Below are 8911 nucleotides of genomic sequence, written 5' to 3'. Positions count from 1 at the left end.
TACATTTTCTAATTTTATGTGTGTTATTTTTCTATTTTTCGAATTGTGTCTCAATTTCTCATCATCTGCAATTTTGGTTTTTTGTAACAGGTTGATCAACGGTTTTCCTTTTCAAAATCTGATGGCTAAAGGGAGGAAATCGGTTGCTCAGCGAAATGAAGGTGCTTCCGCGCTTGCTGATTCTTCCACAGCAACATCACCTTCTGAGCCCCTTCTAATTGAAGACGTCGAAACTTCAAGCGAGGCAGGAAGTGAGCAAGCTCCTGGAACACAAGATATAGGACCAGAACAACCTCTTGAAACACAACAAGCTCCTTCAAACCAGCAAGCTCCTACAACAGAAGAAGGTTCTTCAAATCCAGGTGAGTCTTCTCTAGGGGATACAAAGGTTAAACGTAGTAAAGTTTGGAAGCACTTTAAGGAATATCAAAAGATTGTGAAGGGTAAAGATGATGAAGGGAACCCGATAGACATTGTGCAAGATAGAGCTTAATTGTTATGCAACAGTTGATGATAATTGAGAATTGTTGAATTTAATGAAATGACTTGCAGGTTGGAGCTTGAAGCATACAAGTATGAAGCATCTGTGTTTAGGTTCTGCTGTGTTTTGGTTTTTAGCTGGTTTTTTCTTTTTTCAGTTTTTTGGTTCAAAGGCCCGTTTTGGGGCCGGGTCCGGGTCCCAAACGGGATTCGGGCCTATCGGGATCACTTCTCAAAAACACTAATCCCGTATCGTCCCGTCCCTATTCAAAATTTCGGGTTCGGGATCACCCTAATCCCGGCCCATGCCCAGGCCTAGCTATAGTTATTTTTTAATTTTTTTTATAAGCTTTAGCCAACGAAACAGACTATATTTCGTCGGCTATAGTTATTTTTTTAATTTTTTATTACACACTTTAGCCGACGAATATCTTATTGTTTCGTCGGCTAAAGTCTGGGAAAAAAACCGACGACATGTTTTTCGTGGGACTATAGCCGACGACGTCTTCTTTTTTCGTCGGCTAAAGTCATCGCCGACAACCTTTTTCCCGACGAAATCTTAGCCAACGAATTAAGCTAACAGGCCGACGAAACTTTTTCGTCGGCTAAAGTGCTTGTCCTGGTAGTGATAGCAAGAGAATAGAGAAATCATCATCTTATTCATTGATAGGAGCCCTTTATATAAGGAAATTACAATGTACCAATATGGTAATAATATGGAATACATAGATCTAGTCAAACTACATACCTATTGGCATAAGGCCAAGGCACACATAAAGAATATCTAGAAATATATAGAATATCCTAGAACAGTTTGAAGTCGACATCTGTTCAGTCCTTGTGTTTTTATATTAATCTGAATAGTCCTTAAAGTCACGATTTTTCATCCAAATGGTATTTCCATCAATTTTCTCAGTTAAATTGTTGACGTGATTGTTAAAAATTACAATGCCTTTAACGGTCACGTCAATATTCTAACAGAAAAAGTTGACGGAAAGACCATTTGAATGAAAAATCGTGACTTTAAGAATCATTCAGATTAAAAAGGATTGGACAGACGTTGACTTCAAACTAGAATGACTAAACAAATTTCAATTCTAAAAATAACATTTATAATGGCTGTTCTCTTAAAAATAAAAGGAAAATAAAATTACGGCCTTCACGCCGACCGTTGGGGCATCTTTCACTCCACGGAAGCAAATCTCTTATACCTAAATGCCCAGTGCCAAACTTGTGCCACCTACCAAATTGTGACACTTGTCTCTAACCTTAACACGGCATAACACTGTTAACTCCATTGTTACATTCTAATAAATAAAAAATTAAAATATTTAATTACAATTAATGATTAATCTATGAGAAATTTGAGTCCTTGTTATGAATCATTGAATCTTATTTCCAAGAAGATTCAAACTTCTACACCTTCAAAAAAAGACTCGAACTTTTGAGGTAAGTGAAATCGGAGTCCCTTCCATGAATCTTATTTCATCTATGAAGGAATATTACCCATGTCAAACCCGTTTTGACTGAGTAAGAACTCTAAAAAACCCAAGCCCCACACCCATCCATTCAATCGAATTACCATTCCTCCAATCCTCCTTCAAAACCAAGCAAATGCCCAATCTTGTCTCCTCCATAAACTCTCTCACCTTCTGGCTTCTCCCCACCGCCCCCCACTCATTCATCGCGCCCATTCCACCTGTCTCACCCTTTACAACACTACAACCGCCTCAACCACTTATCTCATTCCTCCAACATCTCCCTAAACGATGTCGTCTCCTCAACCTCCTACCACTTTGACAACCTCCTCATCGCCGCCGCCAACCTCTCCAGCCTCGTCTGATCCAAGTTATTGAAGTCAAGATCTAATATTCAATGGCCTAAGTGGCATCATCTCCCAATTCACCCCTAACTTTGTCCTCAACATGTGGAGTTCTACTTTTGATTCGATCCAATGAAGTTTTCGTAAAGCAATTTTTGGGGTTTAAGAGTATCTCCAACAGCTTCTCTAAAATTTCTCTAACATGGGGAAGCAAAAACCAAAATCTCTAAAAAAATTATGCTCCAACTCCAACAGCTTCTCCATTTTGGAGATTCTGGCATTTATTACAACAATAAAATATGTTACATCATTATTAATTATAACAAAAAAATTATATATTTTATTATAACAATAAAATACTCAATAAAATATTCTATATATATAAACTTCTTGTTCGAGCACGTGAGGAATTTAATTTTGGAGAAAACTTTGCTTTGCTACAAATTTGGGGAATGAGTGTTTCTCTTTCTTCTCCGTCCCCATTTTGGGAAATGAGATGAGGAAGTTGTTGGATCACAAAACAACTCAATATTTCCCAAAATTGATAAAATCAAGAAAATGGAGGAAGCTATTGGAGATGCTCTAAGAGACGATGAAGAAAAGGCTAGCTAGAGAGTTCTTTACTGTATTTTTCTTTTTAGTAAAAATCTAATTTAAATTAACTAACAGAGACTCTTGGTAAGTGTTGTAAGTGGAATTCCGTGTGTTAAAATCTTATTGATGGCACATATTTGGCACAGGGCAAATTGGGTACAGGTGATTTACTTCCTCACTCCACTCACTTCATTATCTAATTTGTTACATGCATCAAGCTATATACCTCTCAGTCGTTAGTGTACATAACAGCCCCAGAAAAGAAGTAGAAATGAACTTCCATGCATGAGTACCGCTAATATGGATTACTTTCATGAAACATACGTCTGTGATTCCACTTACATATCGGCCAGACAATATCAGGCGCGGAGCCAGGTTAGATGTTGGTAGGGCTCAAGCCCAACCAAAGATTTTAGGGGGGGAATCTAGGTATATACGTTTTTTTTTTTTTGTGATATATGAACCAAGCCGAACCCACCACAAATCCACAATCACATTCTCTCTTGTGGTTCAGACTTGCCTCATCTAACAACTCCTCTGTCTTAGTCTCCTTTGCCTCCTTCTCAACCTCTTCCTTCGACTTAAACACGTCCAACAATGACCTATCCCTCTTCCCCTCCGCCTTAACCAATCCACCATAATCTCCTTCTTCCCGGCCTCCTCTTGTCCTCCCCTCTCAACTAGAGAGCGACTCGCCTCCGCGCCTGATTCCAATCCCTCAATTCTTCAATTTCTCAGTCCTTCACTCACTTTCTCAATTTCTCAGCTGTTCTACTTTTGTAATCCTCTTCTTGCTCCATTGAGGATATGATTGTAAGTGCGATTATTGAATTTCATATGTAAATTTCGTTGGTTTAGTGTACTGTGTACAATGTTCCCCAAATTTGTTGATCGCTTTCGCTTCATCCTCTAAATCTCTGATAGTCTAATTTGACAATTTGTAACTAATTTTCAGAAATTTGACGATGGCTTGGAGCTTTGGGCAGAGCTATGAAGTAAGAACTTGATTGGATTCCCGTTATTTTCACTGGTTCTCCGCTCTCAAGTTTGTCTCTCTTACTTTGTATCTTTCTATATGAAGTATAAAGCATGGCTACTGATTTTGAATGAACTATGGGTTTGATATTGCTGATTAATGCATATTGATGTTGCAATTATGCTGATTAATGTTACTATTTTTGTCTACACTACAGGAAATCTCGTCCTAGGCGACGGAAACAACTCGTCGCCTAAGACTAACTATTCGTCGCCTAGGATCTTGGCAGACAAATTATGTGTCGTCTAAGTTCCGTCGCCTAAGTGTCGTGAGGTAGACACTTAGGCGACAAAACTAAAGTTAGTCGTCGATTAAGAGCGATCCTATCCGACGGATGTTTTCCTTCCTTGTCGACAAACTGGCTAGTCGATAAGAATCTCTGTCGACAGAATGTTTGTGTCGAAAGGAGTCTTAGCCGACGAATATGTAATTGTTCTGAGCCGACAAAATGTTCGTCGGTATGTATGTTTACCGACGAATATTGCATCGTTCTTAGGCGATGAAATATTCGTCGGCAGAATTTTAAATCGACGAATTCATAACAGTTCTTAGTCGACGATCGATCTTTGTATTCATCGGATAGGCGGTTTATCTTAGCAACGAATGTTACTATTTCCGTCGCCTAAGTGATTTTATTTAGGGTAAAAAATTGTAATTTTTTTTTTTACCTTATTCACTGTTTCCAAAAATTACAAATTAGTAACAATAATCAAACACATACAGATACATATATACCGGAAGCACTGGATTTGGAAAACATATTCATATATTGATCATGATAACTAGATGGACAAATATTGTTCATATATACAAAATAATTAATGAACTAGGTAGAAAATTGTTCATACAATCTAGCTAAACTATGAATGAAGTACTACAAAATCAATAATGCCAATTGGTATTCTCAGCCAATCCTATGTTGTCGCCTCTATCATCATTGTTCTGTGGGGAAACTTGTGGATGAGGAGAAGATTGTGGAGGAGGAGGAGGTGGCATACCTAGGTACTCATATATGGCTGCAACTTGGGATTGCACAACACTATACATAGACTCGGCACGCAGGACACGCTGCTGGACCTCTTGGATTTGCTGCTGGGCACGCTCCTCTGATTCCTTTAGTCTCTGCTCATAGCGCTCCTACACCTCTTGGAGTTGCTGCTCATCAACTCTAGGAGGACGACTACGTGAAGTGGAAACATTTGAAGAATGGCTCAAGTCTCGCTCGCCTCCTCGTCTCATCCCTCTGATCTCCTTTCCTTTCCGAGTTTTGAGCACCGTACCTAACACCTCAATTTGTTGGGACTGAACACTTTCCATAATCTCCTCCTCCGTCGCGTCAGGGTGTTGTTCCTTAAATGCATCATTTCGTTTATTGACCATGTCATTATGCATTTAAAATACATCAATTAATAAACAAGCTTGCTTAACATTTCCATTAGCACCTAAAACAGTAACACTTGAAGCAGTAATCAATAGCCAAGAAAATTATTTCCCTTGAAGCAGTAATCAGTAGCCAAGATAATTATTTGCTAAGCAGTAAGCAGTGTCATACCATATCATAAAAATTATATCATACCATATCATAAAAATTATTTGCTAAGTGGTAAGCATCATAAAAATAATCTGGCACGCTAAATAGTAATTTTCTTGCAGGGGTGCGGGCATGCGCGCCCCGGGGTGCCAACAGCGCGCCCATGGCATGCCAGGGGTGCAGGCATGCGCGCCCCGGAGTACCAGCAGCGCGCCCATGGCATGCCAGGAGAGCGCGCATGCAGGCACCTCTGGCATGCCATGGACGCGTTGCTGGCACCCCAGGGCGCGCATACCCGCACCCCTAGGGCACGCATGCAGGCCAGAACTCCCTTAATGGATTCTGCATAACCCCGGGGCGCCCATGGCATGCCAGGGGGCGCGTATGCAGGCATTCCTGGCATGCCATGGACGCGTTGCTGGCACCCCGGGGCGCGCATACCCGCACCCCTGGGGCACACATGCAGGCCAGAACTCCCTTGATGGATTCTGCATAACTCCCTGCTAACTCTAGTACTAATCCATACAGAGACAAACCCAATTTCGACACAGCACAGTTATTATACTAAAAGTCATCCACCTAAACAACTTCAAACTAGCTTAAACCAAGTACAATTTCATAACATCATTACCCATTTCGAATGAAGCTACTGCAAACACAAACCCAATTCATAACGTCATTACCCATTTGGATCTGTTTATAAGGTAATCTGCTATGTTAGTAGCTTAAGACTTCTAGTATCTATCAAACTCATTAGAAATATGATTTTTGATGATCTGCTAATGTAATATGATGGACATATGTGATTATTTAACAGGGGAAACAAGAAGTAGCTGTGAAAAGGCTTTCAAAATGTTCAGGTCAAGGAACATTTTGAAATTAAAAGCACTTAGATTCAGACGCCATCTGCAACTCTGCAAGGCTCAGGATTCTGTTCATCAGCAAGAGATTCTTGTTGATCAGCAGTTACATTCACAAATCTAGTTGATGGCATGCTGAGGGAAAAAGTGCAATAAGTAACATTTGACGACTTAGGACAGGATACAAGAAAAACGACCATTTAGAATGTAGGTGAGCTGATGAAAGATCTCACCAAATAACTCAATTTGTTTTTACCCAAAACATTTTTTTATTTTTTTTATTTTTTATTTTTTAAGAACCCAAAACATTGAATAAGAACATGGATATAAACTGTGTAACTGAAGAGGTATAATAGCACAGAGAATGATACATATGTTACAGACTTACAGCAAGGCCTCACTTACTCACACACTAAATCACAGAACAACCAAAGAAAACTTCAATTCTACAGAGAAAAACAGCAACTGAGGTTCCGACCATCAGCTGAAAATCCAAAGTCTCACTTACATATTTATGAAAAAAACAAAATCAAGCCTTCATCTATAATCCAAATAGAGGATGAAAACCATCCAAAGCCCTCATCTCCAAAATTAAACTACTTACCAGTCAAGCACTTAGAAATGAATCACTTGAAATTAAACTTAGAAATGAATCGGTTGCTTTTAAAACACAACTGATCAATTAATGGTCTCATGTACATATCCAAGCACTTTCCTGGAGAATACGGCTCTGGAACCATAAGCGTAAGAAAATTGTACTCCTTCCTCGTACACATGTTAGGAGGTAGATTGTACGGAAATACTATCACAGGCCAAATGCTATAAGACAAATTCATGTTTCCAGTAGGATTATAAGACAAATTCATGTTTCCAGTAGGATTGAATCCGTCTGTTGCAAGTATAAGTCTAACATTTCGACAGTCTCCAGCAAATTCAAGAAAAGAACGGTCAAAGTGCTTCCAAGCCTCCCCGTCTACGGGGTGTGTGAGATTATCCGGATCTATCCTCTCCTCTCCCTGGTGTCTTGCCTGGTGCCATCTCATATGTTTGGCCATATATGAAGACATGTACAGACACTGCAGACGAGGACCCAGTGGGAAGTAACGAAGAACCTTCATAGGAATGGGCGGGTTTTTCTGTTTAGATGAAGTGGAAGCTTTATACCTTGCCTCGTAGCATTGTGGGCACTCAACTTTTGTTTTCTTTGTAATACAAGATGCAGTTATTGACGCAAGCATATATCTTCTGGTGATCAAGACCGAGGTCAGCAACATGTTTTTTACCTGGTCGAAATTTTCCGGACAACTGTTACCTTTGCGAAGCACTTCCTTCATAAGTGCAATATCCTCATCAAAACATACGTTAGTCTTTCCCCGCTTGTTTTTTATCTTCATTTGCTTCATGATGGTACCCAACACAATATGCTCACTGCTAGGATACAATGGGGTTTGTACTTGTCGTAGAAGCATGTTGTACTTATCATAATCACTGCTGTAGTTAACGTGGGAGACATTAGGGAAGGTGTCAGGGGAGTTGTCATAAACAACATTTTCTTGATATCTTGAGGCGGCGAACAGGAAGACATCAATTAAGATGTTCATCACAACAAGGTCCCCGTAACTAGCATTGGAAGATCCTACTTGCTGATTATGTTGTGCTTGAATTTTTACAAGTGTAGGCATTTGAACTTGATTTTCGCCGTACCATGTCCATGTGGTATGACTAAGACAAATACCGTTTAATGCCAAGTGAGAATACATGTCTTCATATGTTACTAGTTTCCGATTGAGACATTTGTTGCAAAGACGTATGTGAATAACTTTGTCTAGAGGACTATGTAGACGCACGAACTCAAGAAAATCAAAAATGTCTCTCATATAAAGAGGGGACCCTTTCCCTAATTGCATCCAGCTCTTGTCCATATTGTACACTATAATAACAGGAAACAAAAATATATAATCAAAAAATCATGAATAATAAACGGGAAATACATATATACTTAATTATTATATATATAAGATATATTAATGTACGTTGTTCACACCTACAATCTTCACCTTATGCCTCCGGTTAGGGCCCTAATCCCGTTTGAGAGCACATGATATTGTGATTTCGTTTGTTGTTGGGGCGTTTCGAATTCGCATATGTGAGAAAATTTCGGCAGCATCTCCCTACAGTTCTCCAAGTGCATGAATATCTACCTAATATGCACTCGACGAATAATAAAGGAAGATCTTGTCGAAATATATATACCCACAACCGAAAACGAAACGCACCAACAACAAATGGAATCTCAATGTCATATGCTCCCAAACTGTCCAAATATGGGACAATTCGAAAACCATTTTGTTAGACACAGTCGTAAAATAATGGTTCTCGAACGAGATTTCTAAGAGTAACAATATATTGATGAATGTACGTATAAGAATATTATAATTCTTAATTACATGATTCATCATTTTATTTTTTATCATTTGAATACACAAAGGATTTGCATGAAAACGAAAATTTGATAAACATATTATTCACATAATTATTAATCATACACACAAAAGCTAAAGATATATATATATATATATATATACACA

Source organism: Fragaria vesca, linkage group LG1 (assembly GCF_000184155.1).
Source record: "Fragaria vesca subsp. vesca linkage group LG1, FraVesHawaii_1.0, whole genome shotgun sequence".
NCBI classification, from domain to species: domain Eukaryota; kingdom Viridiplantae; phylum Streptophyta; class Magnoliopsida; order Rosales; family Rosaceae; genus Fragaria; species Fragaria vesca.
Note: the sequence above shows the minus strand (reverse complement) of the source record.